This window comes from Rana temporaria, chromosome 2 (genome assembly GCF_905171775.1).
Source record: "Rana temporaria chromosome 2, aRanTem1.1, whole genome shotgun sequence".
Taxonomy (NCBI): Eukaryota; Metazoa; Chordata; class Amphibia; order Anura; family Ranidae; genus Rana; species Rana temporaria.
In genome coordinates, this window is record NC_053490.1 from 343781709 (window position 1) to 343806332 (window position 24624).

General features: G+C 43.9%; 1 protein-coding gene across 7 annotated transcripts in view; it reads left to right on the forward strand.

Moving 5' to 3' along the window:
* The window catches only part of LEMD1 (LEM domain containing 1), a 376965-nt gene that overhangs the window by 21101 nt on the left and 331240 nt on the right, over positions 1-24624 (forward strand). The window contains exon 1 of one of the 7 annotated variants that reach the window (XM_040337547.1): positions 20893-20985. The exons of the other annotated variants lie outside the window; for them this stretch is intronic. The gene's annotated coding sequence lies outside the window, so the exon portion shown is untranslated. Of the gene's footprint in view, positions 1-20892; positions 20986-24624 lie in introns of those variants that run through there. 7 annotated transcript variants of the gene reach the window in all.

Below are 24624 nucleotides of genomic sequence, written 5' to 3' on the forward strand. Positions count from 1 at the left end.
CTTAAATCAAGAAGTGTTCAACATGATCACAGTAAAGTGGGGTCTTCCTCAGGTGGACCTCTTTGCCAGTCAGCAGAATACCAAAGTCCAAGAATTCTTTTCCCTACACAGAGGGGATCAGGCGTTGGGCAAAGATGCTCTAGCCCATTCTTGGGATTACCATCTGTGTTATGCGTTTCCCCCCCCCCCCTTTCCTCTAATTCCGCTGGTATTGAGGAAATTCAGGGAAGAGAAGACCAGCCTGATTCTAATTGCTCCCTTCTGGCCAAAAAGGCCTTGGTTTGCAACAGTGTTAAATCTAGCTGTAGAACCCCCGTGGAGACTTCCAGCCAGGAAAGACCTTCTAACGCAGGACTCGGTGTGTCACCCAGAAACAGACAGACTACATCTGTGCGTCTAGTTTCTGAAGAGGACATTCTAAATGACAAGGGTTTATCTGACAAGGTAGTGAAAACCTTATTATCGAGTAGGAAGGAAGTAACCAGATCTATTTACAGGAAGGTCTGGAAAGTATTTAATTCTTGGTGTTCTGCCAAGGATTTCCAAGTCAAAAGCATAGTCTCGGTTCTAGAGTTTCTCCATGAGGCAATGGAGAAGGGTCTGGCAGCTAGTACGCTAAAAACGCAGGTAGCAGCCCTTTCTGTTTATTTCGAAAAAACGCTGTCTAGAGAACCGTTAATTTCCAGATTTTTCAGGGCACTATAAAGAAACAGACCAGTGACTCTTAAAATTTTTCCAAGTTGGGACTTATCAGTTGTCTTGCAAGGTCTAACGGGGGATCCGTTTGAACCTTTAGTAAATGTTTCTTTGAAAAATGTAGTTCTAAAAACATTTTTTTTTGGTGGCAATAAGTTCAGCAAGGCGAGTTGGCGAGCTCCAAGCTCTAGCCATTACTGAACCTTTTTTAAGATTTTTTCCGGATCGAGTAGTTCTTCAGACAGATCCTGCTTTCCTCCCAAAGGTGGCATCAAAATTTCATCGTTCACAGGAAATTGTTTTGCCCACTTTTTTCTTTGAATCCTTCCAACGCTGGAGAAGAAGCGTTTCATTCTTTAGATGTGAAAAGGTGTCTTGAGCAATACCTCTCAGTCACTAGAGAGTTTAGAAAAACAAATTAACTGTTTATAGTTTTTTCAGGAACTCGTAAAGGAGAAAAAGCGTCCGAAAGTACGCTAGCAAGGTGGCTTAAACTCACAATTATGGAAGCTTACAAAGCCAAAGGGGTAACGCCTCCCTTAGGCATTCTACAAGATCAACTGCAGTGTCTTGGGCTGAAAGAGCAGGTGCTACACCTGAGCAGATTTGCAAGGCCGCCACCTGGTCCAACTACTCCACGTTCTTAAGACACTACAGGTTGGACGCATTGTCTGCCGCAGATCAGGCCTTTGGCAGAAAGGTGCTGCAGGCAGTAGTCCCACCCTAGGGTAAGTTACTTGTTTATCCTCTCCAAGGTTGTCCTGAAAGGCGATTAGAGAGACTTAGTTAGAACTTACCGTTGACGGTATTTCTAAGAGCCTTTCAGGACAACCGCTATTTCCCTCCCTTAATGTATGTTAAAGTAATAAGTATAAATCTATCATGGTGTTGTGGTTTTCTGTGCTTTGTCTTCCAGAGAGTCGGACCACAAAAACTGAAGCCATGGTGGAAGAGGAGGGTTTTAAAGGATTGGCATGTGTTTCCTAATGAAGAGGCGGAGCTGCGCTCTCTCCAAGGTTGTCCTGAAAGGCTCTTAGAAATACCGTCACCGGTAAGTTCTAACTAAGTCCTTTTTTTTTTTTTTTTTTTATCTGTACTGCGACATTATGGCGGACACTTTTGAATTTTTTTTTGGGACCATTGGCATTTTTATAGCGATCGGTGCTATAAAAATGCATTGATTACTATAAAAATGGCACTGGCAGGGAAGGGGTTAACACTAGGGGGTGAGGAAGGGGTTAAGTATGATCCCTGTGTGTGTTCTAACTGAAGGGGGTGGACTGACGTGGGGAAATGACTGATCGCTGTTCATACATTTTATGAACAGACGGTCAGGCATTTCTCCCCCTGACAGGACCGGGAGCTGTGTGTTTAGCTGCGTGCGCCCCTATTGGCTGCTCGGGAAGATGACGTATAGCTACGTGATCTCGCCCAGCAGAGCCGACCTGCCGCCGTACAACTGTGGAGGCTGGTCAGCAAGCAGTTAAAGGATAAGTTCATCTTTATAAAAGAATATAAGAAAATCTTTTTTTTAAGTTGTGACAGCAGGTCCTGGGAGAAGATACCCCCCCCCCTCAGCCCCCTGTCACAATGGGTGCTCTGTTGGGGTGCTGGGGCTGCTTAGTTGTCTGTTACATGTTAAACCCATATTTAGGATGTAACATACTACAGAAGGTGAACGTATTCTTTAAGGCAGCCCTTTCATCTTGAATGGTGCGTTTACACATTTTTAGAATGTTTATACTGAAATAATAACAGTATTATATTTATGAAATTATGCAAGTCGCTCCCACTTAGAAAAAGGTTTTTGTATGACTTTGGGACGACTTTAAGGTGACTTGCATTGACTTACAGAAGTCATTTTGAAAGTCGTGTGCAGATCCCCTTGCAGAGTCGCGCTGCAAGTCGTGCTGCCCCAGTGTGAACTGACACTTGCACTCTAAAATGCACAAACAAATTGTTATTTCTGCCCGAGAGAGAGATCTTTAGCCCCCCAGCCTTCTGCTGTGGGTATCTACTTTTATTCCACTCAAAGTGTGTGTGTGTGTCATGATGTAATATGACGTTGTGTTTCTATGTTACCATGACAACCAAGTCTAGCGGCCATCTTGAATTCTTAATATTTTGAACGTCTAGAGGCAGTGTTGTATAAGGAATAACTTCTAATGATATTTTCATGACCTTGTGACCTCGGCTTAGTAAAACACCATTAGGCTCCATGTACACTGGACGTTTTTACAACTGCTCCTAAATGATTAAACTTGACAGTTTTTTTTTTTTTAATGGGCAAAAATGAAACGCAGGTTGTCACGTTTTGCGTCCGAAACGTGTAAATTTTCTGCGTCTTAACCCATTTTTTTGCTTTTAAAGAAACGCTGTTAAGCGCAACTGCCTGAACGACAATAAACGAGAGTGTTTACATCGTCACATAGGATAACATTGAATGAGTTCAGGAGCAGTTGAAAAAAGCGCCCAACTGCCTCTGAACGTATGCTTAGCAGCGTCCCGTGTACATGGGGCCTAAATTATGTAATGGTTGACAATCATGTATCAATTTCCCTAGCCATCTAGTCTCCTGTTTAACTACTTAAGCCCCAGACCATTTTGCTGATTAAAGACCAGGCCACTTTTTGCGATTCGGCACTGCGTTGCTTTAACTGACAATTGCGCAGTCGTGCGACCTGGCTCCCAAACAAAATTGATGTCCATGACCGTGCTCAGAGCTTCTAATTACAGGAAGCTGTGTACACTGTTCTGTCCCTAGGAAGACTGGGAAAATGCTTGTTTACATAAGCATTTCCCGCCCTTCTTCCTACCCATGACAAGATCGTGGAATGGCCCGTGGGACCCAGAGGCTCTTGAAGGGTGTGGGGTACTCCTGTTTCAGCTTCACCGATGACGCTTGTGTCTAAAGTCATCCTATGTCCACTAGGGGCATAGGATGACTGAGAAATTATATCTTGGGATACATGAGATGGGGCAGTAATGATTCACAATGTATTTCAGGATATCTTGAAATATTACTGTTTGTTGATTCTGAACCCAACAGGTCAATTAAAAGAGTGCCTCATTCCATGTGGGAACACAGACGGTTAAGGTGTTGATATCGTCTGCTACTGTAATGTAAATTAACCTTAGTATGGCCCCCAAGAACCTTTCATGGTGTCATGCTAATTGACACTGTATTGTGTCAAAGTTCTATTGATGATAGATGTGTGTTGTGAGTTAGCACAGTCTAAAGGTCAGACGTCTGACTTGTCAGCTGTAGTTAATTAGCTCCTGTAAATTATGTCTACTAAAGGAATGTGTATTGTATAGCAGATGAGAGAAGCCGGAGTCATGATGTCTACCTAAAAGATGTGTATTGGAGGCTCGTTAGTAACCATTGTATGATGTTGTGGGTGGAGTGTGTCATTGTCCCTTTGATTACTGCAGCATGCTTTTTGGTGTATATAAGAGCCTGCCTCCTCAATAAAGATTTGTCTATTCCTGTTGAACCAGAGAACAGAGCTGTGTGTCTCGTTTCTGGGGGGGGGGAAATCCGTATGGGTCGTGTCGCTGGATTGTGGAGTGTTGTGATAAGCTGTCTTGGGCTCGGAATGGAATATCGTAAACGGTGTTAACCCCTGTCCCATTTGGGCTTCCGTTACAGCGGATATCAAGTCTGCGGAACCCTCGGTCAGAGTCACGAAGCTCCTGGCGCGCCTGCCTATAATGCTGGATTTTTAAAGGGGACGTGTATATGTACGTCCTTCTGCCTGTCCTTGCCATACTGTCGACGTAGATAGTCGTGCGCTGGTCGGCAAGCAGTTAAACATATGTATGTGAGAAAGTCTACCCAACATAATTAGCTGGGGGTTATTCAATTCCTTGAAACTTCGATCACTGGAATTTAACTCTGTTTCGTTTCACAAATATAGCTTCTAATACTTTCAAACTTTTCATAGGATCTTATATTTGTAACCCTCATTATAATATATATGTATAAAATACTTTTTTATGAATATTAACAGAGATGCATTATAAACATATTATGAAAGAAAAATGTTATTGAAATACATCATGCAATAGCTTCATTTGTGAATAAGCCCTCTTGTTTCGTGGCTTATTCTGGAAATACCACTTAGGTCTGTAAGCTCATGGTTCCCTTATCTTGTTTATTTTACGAAGTGTTCAAACCTTTAATTTATGGCCTGGGAAGATGGTACAGACCAGATTTACAGTCTCCTTGTAAGACAGAAAACCTCTTTAGAGCCGGTTCACACAGGGGCGGCACGACTTGGGGGGCGACTCGGCAAGGCGTCCTAAAGATGACTTGAGAGGCGACTTGCAAAATGACTTCTGTATAGAAGTCAATGCAAGTCGCCCCCGAAGTCGTACAAGAACCTTTTTCTAAGTCGGAGCGACTTGCGTCGCTCCTATTAGAATGGTTCTATTGAATAGAATGGGATGCGAATTGTCAGGTGGCTGAGTCGCCTGATGAGTCGCCCCAGTGTGAACCGGCTCTTAGGCTTGGTTCGCACTGCTGCGCTGCAAATTTTTTCTTTTTTTTTTTTTTTTTTTTTGTCCTGTGTGAGGTGCGATTTTACCACAAATTTCAGGAGTTGGACATTCTGCGATTTGATGTTCTAGCCAATGGAATCATAATGTAAAAAAAAAAAAGTGTTAACTTCCTGTGTATTTCCTGTTTTTGTGGAGAGTAGCGTGGTGAATTCGCACAAATGTGAACAGTCAATGCAATTCCAGAACGATTTACATTGATAATAATTCCGACAACGTGACATGCTGCTTGTTAATGCTACACACAGGAGTGGAGCAGAAGAGGAGAGGTACAGATTCCAGCTGCCATGGAAAAGGAATTCGAAAAGGAGGGGATCAGAGTTGGTGCAGGTCCTGCTGGGATGGTATGATTCTGTCCGCTGGCAACTCTAGATGGTAGCGGTAGATCGCATGCAGGGCCACCAGAGAAATTCTCCCCTCCATCTAGGAAAGGTATCGGTTGCAGTATGAACTGTGAATGCTGCTGTTGAGGGAACAAGCGCACAAGGAGTGGACGGCTGAGTTAAGCAGACTGGTCCTTGCAGAGATGCAGCTGGACGAGAGCTACAGAGCCTTGCACTGTTTTGTAGCCCAAGTGTGCCATTGGGCAGCGGATGACAGCCTGATGTAAGGCTTTGGCGGCCTGGGGCTTTTGTATGGGAGGCTGCCAGAGGACCCTGAGTTCAGGATCCATCTGGAGTGAGGTTTGAAGGAGATATGGGATTAGAGACCAGATGCTGAACATCTTGGAAGTGCTCTGGGAACAGGAAGTTTGGAGGTTTTAGCCCTTCAGGAATGGGAGCTGGAGATCGCCTACAGACGGCTGCTAGACTCCCATTTGCCTGGGACTATCAGGAAGTACCAGCTGTGCCACCCCAATGGGGCATAGAATATATATAATATATATATTATATAGTGTAATGGAAAATACTGTGCGGTCGCAGTGAGTGTAATGAACAAAGAAAGTATCAAATAAGTGGTACAAAAGCAAAAAGTGGAGTGCAACAGCTGCCGCAACTTTATATGCTAGATACATACACTAAACAGTTAACAAAAATTCAAAGCTGCGCTGCGATGCACTATGACAACTCTTATTATTGGTCTAACCTCAATAATAGTTAAATGTGAAACGATTAAAAAATCTGACAATCAATAGTGAAATGATTCGTGACTGTGTTGGTACAGTGTGTAACACCAATATGTGCTAATAGACAAAGGCACTCATGCTGTACAAACAAAAGCAGCTACTGAATGATATTCCAATATACTATAATGTGTAAGTGACACCGAAATGGTTAACAATAGAAAAGATCACTCGTGCTTTGCAAACTTATCATAAAATAAATAAATGTTGAATGATATTCAAAACCACTTGAAGAAATAGAGTCCATAAACGTTGAGTGTCCGTGACTTCAAAGCGAATAAACACCCAGGAAGAAAGTGGCAAGAGAAATAGATGTGTGCCTCCACCTCTTTGTAAATCTCCTTACCGACTCCTATGGATTCCTTGTTACAGAGATCACATTCGCCTGTGGCTATTAACCCTGCCCGGTGTCTCTCTCAGGTCACTCTCCTATTCCTTCCACGTATGGGCTTCTTAATGGGTCTCCCAAATGCAGATTCCCCATGTGGAAATAAAGGCTACCATAGTGTAGTATTTACCAAAATGTAATAATAAAATGAAAGCATGCACTCACATGAGGTAGAATAAAATATGCATTGTAATAATTCTCAAGCCGGCTGGCTCACTATCTGCCCGTCCTTCCTGGTAGTAGCGTGGTCTCGTTGGTGACGTATATATATTTCTCTGAACCATTTTTCTATGGACGTTATGTTTAGTTGACATACTGCCATCTAGTGACCCTTTGTGGTAATGCACCTATTTTTCTATGTTTTTTTTTTTTTTTTTCTGATGTATGACATACTTCCTTTCTATGTAATGCTCCACCCTTCTTCCTGAGTTTGTACCTGTGTAATGGAGGCAGCTAACGGGCCACATGTAACAGGGCACATGTATTCTGCATAAGTAAGCTACAGACAGTATCATCTTTTGACCGCAAAAGTACTACAACCCAGGGTTTGACAAATTTGCTTGGAATCTAGGAAGTTAGGAGCCAGAAAACGCGTCCCATCAAGCTTGCGCGCAGAAGCGAACACATACGTGAGTGGCGCCCGCATATGTAAACGGTATTCAAACCACACATGTGAGGTGTCGCTGCGATCGTTAGAGCGAGAGCAATAATTCCAGCGATAGACCTCCTCTGTAACTCAAAACATGCAACCTGTAGAATCTTTTAAACGTCACCTATGGAGATTTTAATGGGTAAAAAAATTTCGCCATTCCACGAGTGGACGCAATTTTGAAGCGTGACATGTTGGGTATCAATTTACTCGGCGTAACATTATCTTTCACAATGTAAAACAAATTGGGATAACTTTACTGTTTTATTTTTTAATTACAAAAAAGTGTGTTTTTTTCCCCAAAAAAGTGCGCTTGTAAGACTGCTGCACAAATACGGCGTGACAAAGTATTGCAACGACCGCCATTTTATTTTCTAGGGTGTTAAAGTTTAGGAGATATACAGGTAAGCCTTATTATAGGATTATCTGTAGGTACAAGTGGTGTAACAGATTATGACCACTTTAACACAGATTACCACACATGGTTAGGAGTCCTAAATACGGCCACAGTTATAAAGCCTTATTTACACTTGCAGTTTTTATTGTTCCCCCTTAAAGCGGGAGTAAACCGCAAAAAAAGAATGTCCCCTGCAAAAATCACATAATGTGCTAGTATGCATTGCATACTAGCACATTATGAAAGACTTGCTTTAAAACCAAGCCCTCCAATGGCGTGCTGACAGTGCTTACATCTTCATCCAGTCTTCCTTTTTGGGTTTGCGGGCTTCCACACACCGTCCATTCAGAGCGCAGTGCAAATATCTCCTAAAAGGTACACGTGAACAAGGTAGGCTTTACTTCCACTTTAAGCTGCAAAGGCAGCAAAATAGGGGTGTGCACATGCCAAACAATTGCAGTGTGGCAAAAATAATCCCCCCCCCCCCGTAGCTTTTGTCGGCAGCACTACTTTATACCTCCCCAATTTCTTGAGATGGGAACAAGGGACACCTATTGGCAAAAGTATGTAGGCATAGGACACACCCCCTTGATGGAGAATTGTAAAAAAAAAAAATGTACATATATTTTTTTTTTTTTTACCACTACTGTTCCTTTTTATATTGGCTTATGAAATTTTACAAATGTAGTAATCTTTAAAAATAGGATAAAAGGTTTATCACTGGGAAACGCCTTTTTGAAAGATAGTGTATTTTATATACAACTATATAGATCAGACCAAATGAGGTGGAAAGAGGGACTTTGTTCCAAATCTGGGACAGTTGGGAGCTATGCTGCCTGTCCTACGCGACCCATTTAACTAAATGGAACTGTGGTTTCCATGCAGTGGTAGGGGTTATTGGGGTTTAACCACTTGGGGTCACTAAAGGAATTTTTTTTTTTTTATTTTTTTTTTTAGCTAAATAGCTTCCTTTTACCTTACTGCAGTTCTGGTTTCATGTCCTCATTGTTCGTTTTGGCTCTGATGTTGCTGTAATACTGCTCTGTTGTGGACACTTCCTGGTTGTCTGGCTCCGTATGAAAAAAGTCATGGGAGAGTTTAGTTTCGTTTTCCTAGCCATGACACTCTATGGCACTGTTCAGCACAGAGGCTTGAAATAACATGCAAAGACTAAACTAGTTTCACTTTCGTTTTTGCATCTAAGAGTCACATTATATGATTGCTTTTTTTTCTATTTTTAATCGTTTTTAAAAGGAATCAGTTAACTATTATGTCTCTATACCCTGTAAACGGTCATTTCAGCAAAAAAAAGTTTTCCTTTAGTGATCCTTTAAGCCCCGGACCATTTTGTTGCTAAAGGACCAAGGCCCCTTTTTGCAATTTGGCACTGCGCCGCTTTTACTGACAATTGTGCGGTCGTGCAACGTGGTTCCCAAACAAAATTTTGGTGTTTTTTTTTTTTTTTGTTTGTTTTTTTTTTATTTACCCACATTCTTTTGTTGGTGCCTGATCACCTCTGCGGTTTTTATTTTTTGCACTATAGTCAAAAATAGTGACAATTTTTGAAAAAAAATCTATTTTTTTACTTTGCTATAATAAATATCCCTAAAAAATATATATAAAAAATACCCATATTTTTTCCTCAGTTTTGGCTGATACGTATTCTACATATTTTTGGTTAAAAAAAAAAAAATCTCAATAAGCGTTCATTGATTGGTTTGCGCAAAAGTTATAGTGTCTACAAAATAGTTTTATGGCATTTTTTTATAAATTTTTTTTTTTTTTTTTTTTACTAGTAATGGCGGCGATCAGCCTTTTTTTTTTTTTTTTTTTGTTATCATGACTGCGACATAGCGGACACATCGGACACTTTTGACACCATTGTCATTTTTTTACAGTAATCCGTGCTATACAAATGCACTGATTACTGTGAAAATGACAGTCAGTGAAGGGGTTAACCCGTAGGGGGCGCTAAAGGGGTTAAGTGTTCCCTAATGAGTGATTTCTTACTGTGTGGGGGCGTGGCTTGGCGTGTCGCGTCACTGATCATCGTCCCCTATGACAGGGAACGGACGATCAGTGACAGTCTGACTAGGAAGCACGGGGAGAGGTTTGTTTACACTTTCCTCTCCCCGTTCTTCAGCTCTGTGACCCGATCGCGGGACACCGGCGGTGATCGCAGGCGCAGAGCACCCGACCGGGTAACGAGCGTGACCCACGGCTGTGCATATTAAAGGGGACGTACCTGTACACCAATATGCACAGCCGTGCCATTCTGCCGACGTACATCGGCGCGTGGCGGTCAGCAAGCGGTTAAAACGGGCAGTGAGGACACAACATAATGCCCTTCATCACCTGTCAAAAGCCTTCTACAAAGCTATGCATTGTTTGTGCTTTGGGAGAGTGAAGCATGTATAAACGAGCCCTTATGTGTGGCCCTGTTAAAATGATCCAGACTTTGTGGTACAGCTGTTCAGTGTTAGTGTTGAGCAGAATATGCCATATTCGATTTCGCGATATATCTCGAATATATATTCGAATATTCGAGATATATTCGCTAAATTCGAATATTCGTGATATTTTATCGAAATTAAATGATTGCGATTTTTCGCTATTGCGAATGCGAAAATAATTGCGATTTTTTGATAACTGCGGTAGGAGCACTCTGGCTCAGAATATTCGTGATATTTTATCGAAATATCGCAACATGCGAATGCGATATTTATTGCGCAATTTCGAGAAATGCTGGAGGAGCGCTCTGATTGGCTCAGAATATTCGTGATATTTTACAATACAAAATAATTGCGAATATTTGGCAAATGCGGAAGGAGCACTCTGATTGGCTCAGAATATTCTTGATATTTTACAATACAAAATAATTGCGAATATTCGGCAAATGCAGAAGGAGCACTCTGATTGGCTCAGAATATTCTTGATATTTTACAATACAAAATAATTGCGAATATTCGGCAAATGCAGAAGGAGCACTCTGATTGGCTCAGAATATTCTTGATATTTTACAATAGAAAATAAAGTGTTTTGCATTGGTGGTGATTCTTTACTCTATCCATCTGTCACAGCCGTTTGTCAATCAAACACCTTGAAGATTGAACACGTTCATGCTGCATGCTTTGGACTTTTTTTCACTTCACATATCAAAGACATTTTTATGAAAGATTATTTTTCTATTATTGGGACTATATTTCTTTATATATTTGTTTCACTGTGTATTTCACAAGTTATTTGCGCTTGCTTATTTTATAATTTTCCCACATGTCTTGTCACTAGACATATTTTTTATTCTTGTAGAGCGACTCCATTTTCTGTCTTGTATTAAATTATGTTGTATAACATTTTTGAGTTGCTGCTGTATTCTCCCCTTTTTTTAAGGTATGCGCAATTTTTTCCTTCTTACAAAAAAAATAATATCAAACATACAAATATTCATAACAGAAACAATCAGAGTTCTCCTACCACAGTTATCGAAAATTCGCAATCATTTTCGCATTCGCAATAGCGAAAAATCGCAATTTTTTTTTTTTTTTCAATTTGGCAACATAAAAGGATCGCCTCAGCTTAGCTACTCGGCCCAGGGTCTCTAATCATACCAGCAATGCTTTTAGACGTCGATAGGATGTGATCTGTTTAAAAAAATCAAATTGAAAAAATGCGAATATTCGGAATTGCGAATATTCAACGCGAAATTCGAAATATAGCGCGATTTCTCGAATATGCTATATTCGAGTCGAATATTCGCAATGCGAATATTCGTGAGCAACACTATTCAGTGTTGACTTGTTTTGGATTACTGTAGGTCACAAGGAAGAGCCAGCTCAAGCCAGTCTGGCTCCATTCACACCTAGGCGTATTTACGCCCGACGCTCGATACGCTGGAGGGGAGAAATACCATTGCCCTCTATGGAGATGGTTCACATCTCCACGCCGAACGCCTGAAGCTCAAAACAAGTCCCGGACCCTTTTTTTCAGGCGGCTTCGGCGTTCGGCATAGGAGATGTGGACCTGGGGGTTAATATCGCGGCATTTTGTCGCCGCAAATCGCGGTACAAAACGCCGCAATTTGTGGGACCAAATGCCGCGATTAGGTGTGAATGCAGCCTAAAAGTGGAGTTCCGGCCACAATTTCACTTTTTAAATATAAATACCCCTGTAATACACAAGCTTATTGTATTCTAGTAAAGTTAGTCTGTAAACTAAGGTCCGTTTTGTTAGGTTGTTATAGCATTTAGACACTTTATAAAATAGAAATTGACTGGGGCCAAGTGTGGGCATCATGAAGCGTATTCGCCACTTCTCGTAACTTCTCGTAACTCCTGAAGACGTTACGAGAAGTGACGAATACGCGTAAGAGTATTACATAGAGTCCACCAAGAGGTACCGGAGGTGACGTTGGCGAACGCCCTGTTTTTATATGCCTGTTTTTATCACAACAATGTGAGTACCTAGTGTATTTTGTTTGAATAAACCCAATTTTAAAACGATACTGCACTATTGGCACTTTCATCTCCCTGGGTGCGAGTCACTGTCACTGTTTGGACGTGACTACCGAGAGGGATCTATATCTTTTTCCAATTACAGTCCATTTTGATGACACCTTATGTGGATAAGACCAGAAAAGTGTACCTGGGTTTTTATGCCGTTACCTTACAGCAGTAAGGTAAGGGAACATCCTCACTTACTCTGAAGAAAACACCGGAAATCAACCCCTTTTGTCACGTCACTTTGGCATCTACACCAGCACTTTTTTCTTTTTTTTTTTTTTGGATTTTGCCTGCTGCTATGTTTATAGTTATCTGCTGCATGGACATTTAACCTAGTTTATTACAGTCACTGGTGTGCTTCGCACGCTGTACACTTTATTGTGTATCAGTACGTTTGTTATTTATTTCACTATATGACACCAGCACTGTCACTCTGTATTTCACATTTCTTCAGCTAGCTTTGGCTGCATTGTAGCACGTTTATTTTGATGATATTTATTTGTATGGTATACCAGTATCATTTTTTTATTATTGCTACTCATGATTAGTAGCCAGACTATATTTTCCATTTTTTCCATTTTATTCCATATATAAGGATTGGCTACACTTCCTCTGCACGTTATCCCACTCCCTATTCACAGCGCAGCACTACCCCTTTATTCTTCATTTTTTCCTGGTTTGATACACTATTTAGTGCAGCAGCTGTACCCCTTCCTCTTCCCTCCCCCCCCCCCACTCTTGTGGTAAGCGCGGTAATACGCACCCCATCACATTATGAGGGGTTCCCACCATCCCTGTGCTGTGCTGACTTCCTGGGGCTGTAGGGATTATGGGAACCCCTCATGAACACAGCAGGGGTACAAACCCAGGAAGTCAGCACAGCACAGGGATGGTGGGAACCCCTCATAATGAGCACAGCAGAAGTACAGCACAGGGATGATGGGAACCCCTCATGAGCACAGCACAGGGATGGTGAGAACCCCCTCATAATGAGCACAGCAGGAGTACAGACCCGGGAACTCGGCACAGTACAGGGATGGTGGGAACCCCTCATAAAGAGCACAGCAGGAGTACAGACCCGGGAACTCTGCACAGTACAGGGATGGTGGGAACCCCTCATAATGAGCACAGCAGGAGTACAGACCCGGGAACTCGGCACAGAACAGGGATGGTGGGAACCCCTCATAATGAGCACAGCAGGAGTACAGACCCGGGAACTCGGCACAGTACAGGGATGGTGGGAACCCCTCATAAAGAGCACAGCAGGAGTACAGACCCGGGAACTCGGCACAGAACAGGGATGGTGGAAACCCCTCATAATGAGCACAGCAGGAGTACAGACCCGGGAACTCAGCACAGGGATGGTGGGAACCCCTCATAATGAGCACAGAAGGAGTACAGACCCGGGAACTCAGCACAGGGATGGTGGGAACCCCTCATAATGAGCACAGAAGGAGTACAGACCCGGGAACTCAGCACAGGGATGGTGGGAACCCCTCATAATGAGCACAGAAGGAGTACAGACCCGGGAACTCAGCACAGGGATGGTGGGAACCCCTCATAATGAGCACAGAAGGAGTACAGACCCGGGAACTCAGCACAGGGATGGTGGGAACCCCTCATAATGAGCACAGGAGTACAGACCCGGGAACTCAGCACAGTACAGGGATGGTGGGAACCCCTCATAATGAGCACAGCAGGAGTACAGACCCGGGAACTCAGCACAGGGATGGTGGGAACCCCTCATAATGAGCACAGAAGGAGTACAGACCCGGGAACTCAGCACAGGGATGGTGGGAACCCCTCATAATGAGCACAGAAGGAGTACAGACCCGGGAACTCAGCACAGGGATGGTGGGAACCCCTCATAATGAGCACAGAAGGAGTACAGACCCGGGAACTCAGCACAGGGATGGTGGGAACCCCTCATAATGAGCACAGGAGTACAGACCCGGGAACTCAGCACAGGGATGGTGGGAACACCTCATAATGAGCACAGAAGGAGTACAGACCCGGGAACTCGGCACAGTACATGGATGGTGGGAACCCATCATAATGAGCACAGGAGTACAGACCCGGGAACTCAGCACAGGGATGGTGGGAACCCCTCATAATGAGCACAGGAGTACAGACCCGGGAACTCAGCACAGGGATGGTGGGAACCCCTCATAATGAGCACAGAAGGAGTACAGACCCGGGAACTCAGCACAGGGATGGTGGGAACCCCTCATAATGAGCACAGAAGGAGTACAGACCCGGGAACTCAGCACAGGGATGGTGGGAACCCCTCATAATGAGCACAGGAGTACAGACCCGGGAACTCAGCACAGTACAGGGATGGTGGGAACCCCTCATAATGAGCACAGCAGGAGTACAGACCCGGGAACTCAGCACAGGGATGGTGGGAACCCCTCATAATGAGCACAGGAGTACAGACCCGGGAACTCAGCACAGGGATGGTGGGAACCCCTCATAATGAGCACAGAAGGAGTACAGACCCGGGAACTCAGCACAGGGATGGTGGGAACCCCTCATAATGAGCACAGGAGTACAGACCCGGGAACTCAGCACAGGGATGGTGGGAACCCCTCATAATGAGCACAGGAGTACAGACCCGGGAACTCAGCACAGGGATGGTGGGAACCCCTCATAATGAGCACAGAAGGAGTACAGACCCGGGAACTCGGCACAGTACATGGATGGTGGGAACCCATCATAATGAGCACAGGAGTACAGACCCGGGAACTCAGCACAGGGATGGTGGGAACCCCTCATAATGAGCACAGGAGTACAGACCCGGGAACTCAGCACAGGGATGGTGGGAACCCCTCATAATGAGCACAGAAGGAGTACAGACCCGGGAACTCAGCACAGGGATGGTGGGAACCCCTCATAATGAGCACAGGAGTACAGACCCGGGAACTCAGCACAGGGATGGTGGGAACACCTCATAATGAGCACAGAAGGAGTACAGACCCGGGAACTCAGCACAGGGATGGTGGGAACCCCTCATAATGAGCACAGAAGGAGTACAGACCCGGGAACTCGGCACAGTACATGGATGGTGGGAACCCATCATAATGAGCACAGCAGGAGTACAGACCCGGGAACTCGGCACAGGGATGGTGGGAACCCCTCATAATGAGCACAGAAGGAGTACAGACCCAGGAACTCGGCACAGTACAGGGATGGTGGGAACCCCTCATAATGAGCACAGCAGGAGTACAGACCCGGGAACTCGGCACAGTACAGGGATGGTGGGAACCCCTCATAATGAGCACAGCAGGAGTACAGACCCGGGAACTCGGCACAGTACAGGGATGGTGGGAACCCCTCATAATGAGCACAGCAGGAATACAGACCCGGGAACTCGGCACAGAACAGGGATGGTGGGAACCCCTCATGAGCACAGCAGGAGTACAGACCTGGGAACTCGGCACAGTACAGGGATGGTGGGAACCCCTCATGAGCACAGCAGGAGTACAGACCCGGGAACTCGGCACAGTACAGGGATGGTGGGAACCCCTCATAATGAGCACAGCAGGAGTACAGACCCGGGAACTCGGCACAGTACAGGGATGGTGGAACCCCTCATAATGAGCACAGCAGGAATACAGACCCGGGAACTCGGCACAGAACAGGGATGGTGGGAACCCCTCATGAGCACAGCAGGAGTACAGACCTGGGAACTCGGCACAGTACAGGGATGGTGGGAATCCTTCATAATGAGCACAGCAGGAGTACAGCCCCAGGAACTCAGCCAGCATCACTTTGAATCAGGGGTGGGGGGAAAGGGTACTGCATGTGCTAGTAGGCACTTTGGGAGGAGGGAGGACATGTGCTGGGGGAGGGGTGGGGGCAGATTTTCCTAAAACGCCCCCTAGCACATACCCTCTCCCGCCCACAAAAATCACTGCAGGAATTAATTTATATCAGCTCCCCCACGCAAGTGTCATCTATAGTGTGTGTAATGTCTGTGTACTTGTACACAGACCTTCAGATGAGCGGCACAGCAGCATCCCACCTCCTCCCTGGCTCCTCCTCCTGTCTGTGTACTCAGAAGGTGTCAGATCGGAGAAGGCGGGGTCATCGGCATACACTGTGTGCATTGCCAGTGAGAGAGGCAGCTGGCGGGAAGCGATGTCGGCTGCCATGAAGAGCTGGGCTAAGATCGCGTGGGACAGCAAACACCCCGCACAAACTGAAAGCAACACTCGTATGTATGTGATTACAGCTTTTTCATTGTTAATAGTAGGTAGTGTGTGTACACCTATGGCTTTGATTTAAACGGCAGCCAATAAAACATTGCAGTTAAGCACAGACTACAGTAAAAAAAAAGAGCAGAACAATGGAGGGAGAGAACAATAAAACAACAACTATTTTATATTTATATGCCCTGTGAAAGTGTCATATTCTGTGCAGTGCTGTACCTTTTAAGCTAATGCTCCACTAGTGTATGGTAGCGTTCAAAACATTCACCAATGCAAAGACCAGGATTGTCAGGACAGCGGTGTCATGCCTATATCCGCACTTGCTACAGACATGATATCTTCTTTGGGGGGCTTGTTTGGTAGGGGTACCAGGGAGGATGTACAGAAAATGCCTCTCATCCAGCTTGCTTACTGCATTTGGATTGGGAAGGTGAGGTAGAGCACCATCTGGAAACAGAAGGGCTCTGACATTCTCTTCCTGGAATTTAAGGAAGGATCCAGTCCGCCTTGAAGCTCTGTATAGCATATGAGCGTTCAGCAAAGCCAATTAAAAAAATAAATATACAGTCACTTTTTTTTTTTGTACCAGCATCTGGCCTTACGGGCAACTAGGTACGTCGCCAACAACTGGTCGTTGAGGTCCACCCCTCCCATATTAAGGTTATATTCGTGGACACAGAGGGGTTTCTCCACAACACCAGTCGCCGTAGGAATTTGGACCATCGTGTCTGCATGAAGGGAGAACAGAACGAAAACATTCTTATTATCTCTCCACTTCACAGCGAGTAAATTATTACACTTGAAGCAGGCTCTCTCCCCCAGCCTAAGACAGGAATCTACAAGCCGCTAGGGTAAGCCTCTGCGATTAGATCGCATGGTGCCACATGCTCCAATCTGATCAAATAAGTGACTAAAAAGTGGCACGCTCGTGTAATAATTGTCCACATACAATTATCCCTTTCCGAATAAGGGTGACACCAAGTTCCACACAATCTTGCCATCGCTCCCTATGTAGTCTGGGCAGTTCTCTGGCTCTACGTGACTATCTCTTCCCTCGTAAACCATAAAACTATATGTATAGCCTGTGGCCCTGTCGCAGAGCTTATACATCTTGACCCCATATCTGGCACGCTTGTTGGGAAGATACTGTTTGAAAAACAAGCGGCCAGAAAATTTTAATCAGGGACTCATCAATGCAGACAACTTGATCGGGAGTAAACAAGGCTGCAAATTGTTTAAAGTGGTTTACGAGGGGCCGAGTTTTGTAGAGCTGATCATATCCAGGGTCTCCCCGAGGACGACAGAGTTCATTGTCGTTGAAGTGCATGAACCGCTTGTATCGTGCCCTGGCCATGAAAGCAGAGAACAGGGACATATGGTAAATTGGGTCATTGGACCAATATGGACCGCAACTCACGCTTTTTAGTTGTGCACATGAGGGATAGGCCCAGAAAGGTCTTGAAGGGTCACTAAAGGAATTTTTTTTTGCTGAAATGACTGTTTACAGGGTATAGACATAATAATTAACTGATTCCTTTTAAAAACGATTAAAAATTGATGAAAATCAATCATATAATGTACCTCCTAGTTTCAGTTCAGTTTTTGCATCTAGCTTAGTTTTTGCATGTTATTTGATGCCTCTGTGCTGGACAGACCCATAGAGCAGTATTGGTTTGGAAAACGAAACTAGAATCTCCCAGTACTGTGGTTATCAGGAAACAGACAACCAGGAAGTGTCCAGAACAGAGCAGAATTACAGCAACATGAGAGCAAAAACGAACAATGAGGACATGAAACCAGGACTGCAGTAAGGTAAAGGAAGCTATTTAGCTAAAAAAAAAATTCCTTTAGTGACCCTTTAAGTTCGGAAACCGTATTTGGTTTTCGGTCTCTGGCAAGGGAGGACAACTGGGGATTAGCGGCGATAAATTGACCAGCATACAAATTGCTTTGGTCCACAATAGATCTATAGAGATCTTCCGTGAAAAACAGCAAATAAAAATCATGTGCCGTAAAATCAACCGTTTCCATCTGAATTCCGGATTGGCCAGTGGAGGAGTACGGGTGCTGCAGAAGTGGTGGTCTCCCAATTAGGATTGGCAAATTCTGCAGGAAGGGCACGACGGGCCTGTCTTTTTGTCTTGGTGGCAGCAGGACACTAGATGTGCTAGCTACCTCTCCAGCTTGAACTGCACTTATGGGACTCGCCACGTGATACTGCAGTGCTGGTTTGACTATGACCAGGGTGTACTAGGCCGCTGGTGCTTGCCAGATCACCAGAAGAATGAACGGCACTAGTACTGGCTCTCTGCTCCATGCGAGAGCCCTGCGGTTCTTGCACCTCAACAACAGCAGAAGAAAAGTTATCTACTCGTCATCTAAAGTAATGTCAGCACCACATTCCCTTAATTGATAACAATATTAGAAAAGATTGGAATTTTTAAGGTGTGAAATTACGACAATATATTTGAAAAAATATTTATTTATAAAAGTTAAAATGACAGAATAAAAAATCCATCCCAGTGATGCAATACAGTTCAAGAGTGTGCAAGCTGAGAAATTCTCTACATGTTTCGACCCAATTGGTGGCTTCCTCAGGAGAATTAAAATTTTCAGGCATTATCTACTGAAAATAGAAAGTCAATACATAAATATACACAACAATACAGGGTATACACAAATGTAAGAAAAATACAAAATTTCATATTTTAATTCCCAAGTTGGCTGAGACCGTAATGACAGACTATATAAAAGGAGGAACATTTACCTGTATTATAGGACTGATCAAAAATGAATGAATACATTTAGGCTGATAATGGATCTTCTGGTGTAACCATAGAGGCTGGTATATATTTGGAAAGCCCACATACAGCTAGATTGGTAGTCTGCCTAGGCTCTAGGGTTGAAAGGGAAAACGGTCCAAATAAAAATAGAATCGAGACCTAGATCTAGGAATTACTAGGGAATCAGAAACTATCTGTAATTTAAGTTCGGAAAAGTTCAAGTTCAGATGTATAAACGACCTCATATCCAACACAGTGCTGATATCTCGCACTCCAGAAGTTCACAAGGAGACCCCTGAGATCTAGGAGATAATTTGAGCAGTCAATAAACTGGTTGAAAGATATAGAGGTATTCAAAAACTCCCAGGAATAATTGGATCTATTTACCTAAAGCAGTAGAATTCCATAGAATACACCTTCCCCCTTTTGACATTCAGGCTGTACTGAAGTCCTCTACCTGAGGGTTTATATATCAGGCCTCCACCTCCCTATTGGGCGTCTGGTTTGGTGACAAACGATAGGAGCGGACACTTGCAGTTGCGTCCAACCGCGTGGTGGAGTCGCACAGGAAATGACGCAATCATGTCAAGGACCAAGACCGGAAGTGATGCCGCTGCATGCATCTACGGCGCACTGGAAGTGACGCTTCACCTCAGATCCGGTGAGCCAGAGACACCATCGGCACAGAAACGACATGCCGTCATTTGCCGGCATGTGGTTAAGCATTTATGGATTCTGTTGGCTGGAATCATTTATTCTGGCCGCTGGAATGAATGCCCCATGCTTCTAGCATTTAGGTGCATTTAGACACATTTACATGCATTTTATATGCTCCAACACACCTCTCCTGAATGTGCTGGTGATGTATTTTTCTCCAGCCTGTAAATTCCTCTTTTAAAATGCCTGTAAATGCCTATGTGTGTATGATCACAGGCTAACATAGAGGTGGATTGACAGGCTGAAAAAAAAGGCAAGTGCCTATAAAAGTGACATTTTCTGCCCAGTGTGCATGGGGCCTGTATGCTGGCCACATGTTTTTAGTATTTCTACATGAGTTGTCCCACACTTTGCAGATTCCCTGACAGTAAAAGTTTTTGAAAACCACAAATAGAAAATATAAATTGTCTTTAGCAGGTAAACTTGGTTCCGAATATTTCTGCATGTCTTTTATAAGTTTAGGCTGGGGGTCACATATGAGCATGCGGCTTCTCACAGCAGGGGTCCGATGCATCTCCATTCACCACTTCGGGTCCGAATTTTGGGCTGAATTTGAACCTGAAACGAAACAAATCGCACCAGAGCTGCTGCAGAGATATGTGAACTGGCTACATAATGAGACCTTTAACTCCTTTTCAGGTCACTGAGCCTAGACAGAGTAGAGCATAGGGAGACTGCTATGAGCTAGGGGCATGCACAGCTAAAGGATTGCAGGGATACTGAAGACTGTCTGAGGAGGCAGGAGGAAATTGGATCTGGCAGGTGGCTGACCTTCCAGTGTGGGGAGACTGTGAGCTCAGAAGCCTGCACATCTAAAATGGTTCTGGGAAGCCTTTCCTCTGCATAACTAGTGAGTATGACAAGGCAGCAAATTTGAAGTGGCAGGTGGCCGAGTATCTCAATGCAGCTCTTAAGTGGACAGAAAAAATAGCTGAAAGGTTATATATGTTAAAGGAGCCAAGGTATGTTCAAGTACTCTTTTTGAATGTAGTTTCCGCTTGTGGGTTAACTTTGTATAATACTTCAGTGTCTATATCTAATGAGCATGTCATTTTCTGAGGGGGGTGGAGAAGTGAGGTAGTACTGACAATGACTGCTCAGGGCTCTTTTACAGCAATCCTCTTTGCTTGTGATTTAAATATGTTTAACCACATCAATACTGGGTACTTTCGTCCCCTTCCTTCCCAGACCAATTTTCAGCTTTCAGCGCTCTCACACTTTCAATGACAATTGCACAGTTATGCTATACTGTACCCAAATGAATTTTTTATCATTTTGTTTGCACAAATAGTTAATTTTTTTTGGGTGGTATTTATTAATGACTCCCTTTTTTTTTTTTGCGATTTAAGCAAAAAAGGAGCAGAAATTTGGAAAAAAAAACAATATTTTCTTTTACATGAAATCCAATAACATTTTGTCATAAATTTAAAGCCAAAATTTATTCTGCTACATGTTTTGGTAAAAAAATTCCGTTAAGTGTATAATTTTGTGTGATCACGGACATATGTACGTAAATGATCATGTACAGATGTGCGCAGGAGATCAGACATGCTCCTATCACCCCTGCAGGGGTAGATTGTTTAGAACGGTTATGCAGCTAGCTTCCAGCTAGGTAGGTCCGTCCTATAGCTCGTCCTCCAGACATGGGATTTTCAAGTTGCTAACTGGTACAGTCACTGGATCAGAGGCTGAAACAGAGGCCACCAGTACTTTCTACTGTGCTATCACAGCAATGGATCCTCATAAAACAGAGAGATGGGCTCCCATAGCATATTTCTGATAGATTTATTTAAAAAAGCTAAAAACATGCATACAAAACAGGGTGGTAGTATCCAACCCATAAAAACTCTATAATTTGTAACCTGGTGTAATCTAGGCCAAGCTGGGCAGCGTGCGTTCCAGCGGCCTGAGCCTCGTAAACCGGAAGTGACATAGATGCGTAGCTCCGACTTGCACATTTCGTCATTGACGTCGTCTGATGCTGGTTCCTCCCCTGGGTGTAAATAAAGACGAGGGAAAATTCTTATATCCATATTGCTATTCTCAAATCAAATGTCATTCGAAAAACCATAAGGTTAGCTTGGCAGCGCCGATATGCAAATAATACCCCCTATGATAAATACTACTAATATCCTGCACTGCCGCTCTCCATTGCACACATATTAAACAGGCAATTCCTAAGCAGTGGATATATACAGTACTTATAAAATCAAATGTATATGACATTTAAAACCTATTGATATTAGGCTATATACAAAATTACACAATTAAAACATGGTTATACATAAAATCCTAATTACGCTATTTATTACATCTTCAACTCACAATAACTGCCAACTCCCTACAGTGGTGGAAATGGGAAATCGCTACATTCAGGAATGTTTCACCCGACATTTGAAGCACCATGCAAATCGGATATGACCCGTACCAGGTTCATTATCGAACCCCCGAATATGTTCAGGGTTCAAGCGAAACTAGAACTGCATACCCCATTGTGTAATGATCTTACAGCAGTAACCAATTAGCATAAATTAGCCCAGTACCAACACGCCAAATTAGTACCAAAAGTATGAGATAAAATATTAAATATAAACTAACAAAGACCCATGAAGGTACCTATCTAAAGGGGGCAGAGTGGGCACCGAGGGCCATCCCTCCATGTCCAACTGAGCATTGCAAACCCACTAGCCTAGGTGCGATATCCAGCAACATAAACCCAGAAACGGTTCATCCAGTACCCCATACACAAGGCAGATGGCATCTCCAGTGTATGGGACATGTTCTAAGAGAACCATATCCAGAATTAAGCCCATATCAATCCTGTTGGATATTACCAACCCACACAGATGGGAGAAGGTGTGGGGGAAATAAATCCTTAAAGTGTAATCCCCCACCACTATAAAACCATAACCTCAGACATATGTCTCATATATGACATATCAGGGAAACACTATGGGTTGGCTATAAAGCAATTAAGGTAGATGTTGAGGCCCCCAGGCGCCAATGACCCAAACCTGTATATTCAAACCCTTTTCGTTCTGTGAGATGTTATTCCCCCCCCCCCTCTCTCCAGTGATCCTTGATCATGTCCATTCCATAGAATATTAGTCCCGTGGGATCTCTATGGTGTACTTCATCAAAATGTTACATAGTTAGTCAGGTTGAAAAGACACAAGTCCATCAGGTTCAACCATAAGAAATAAAGTATCATGCAATCACATATACCCAATTCTATACCCACAGTTGATCTAGAGGAAGGCAAAAAACCCTAGCAAAGCATGATCCAATTTTCTACTGCAGGGAAAAAAAAATTCCTTCCTGATCCCCCATGAGGCAATCGGATGTTCCCCCGATCAACTTTACCTATAAATATTAGTACCCAGTTATATTATGTACATTTAGGAAGTGTCCAGGCCTGCCTTAAAGCACTCCACTGAGCTAGCCAGAACCACCTCTGCAGGGAGTCTATTCCACATTTTCACAGCTCTTACTGTGAAGAAATCTTTCTGTATTTGGAGGTGAAATCTCTTTTCCTCTAGACATAAAAAGACATAAGACATAAAAAGACATAAAAGTGCCCCCTTGTCTTCAGTGTTGACCGTAAAGTGAATAACTCAACAACATATAGTTCACTATATGAACCCCTTATATATTTGTACATGTTGATTATATCCCCCCCCCCCCTTAATCTCCTCTTCTCAAGAGTGAATAAATTCAGTTCCTGTCAGGGAAATGGCCGTAGAAGTACTGGCAATCTTGCCAGTAGAAGAAATGGGTGCCATAGGCACATCATGTAACAGGTGGAATCCCCCTGCTGACCTATTGTCAGGAAATGGCCATAGAAGTACTGGCAATTTTGCCAGTAGAAGAAATGGGCGCCATAGGGCACATCCATGTGACAGGTGGATCCTCCTGCTGGCCTATAAAAGGCTGCCACGGTCTGATCCAAATTGCTGGATTGTCGTCAGCCTTCCTGAGCCTCTGTACTACTGCTGTTTGGATTTCCTGTTGTGACCCGGCTTGTTCCTGACCTGTCTAATCCGCTCCCCTGGTTTGACCCCCTGGCTTGCTTTACTGACTTGTTACCTTCTCCAGCACCTGATCCCGGCTTGTTTCACGGACTTTGCTTCAGTTATCTGTTCCTGCCTGTTTTCCAATACCAGACCTTTGGCTCGTCTCCGTTCCTGCAACCTGCATCTCCTGCCTGGATCCACAGTGTTTGATCCCCAGCCAGCTTCCACTGTTGCTCTTTGTGCACACCTTGCCAAGTGTTACCGAGGATTCCTAGAGACTGTAGCCCAGCGGTGTTTCCTGTATTCTCCTGTATTCTTCAGGCACTTGCCAGCTCTTCTCTCCTGGATCCACCTGGCAACCTGTGCTTCTCTGGGCACTACACCCTCTGTACCCAACCTCAGAGGTGTACTGCACTCGGCCTTAAGGGGAGCCCTCTCGGCATTTCGGCCTTCAACCAGGTACGTGACAGTTCCTCTAATCTTTCCTCATAGCTGAGCTCCTCCATGCCTCCTATCAGTTTGGTTGCCCTTCTCTGCACTTTCTCCAGTTCCCCAATATCCTTTTTGAGAACTGGGGTTGGCATTGCA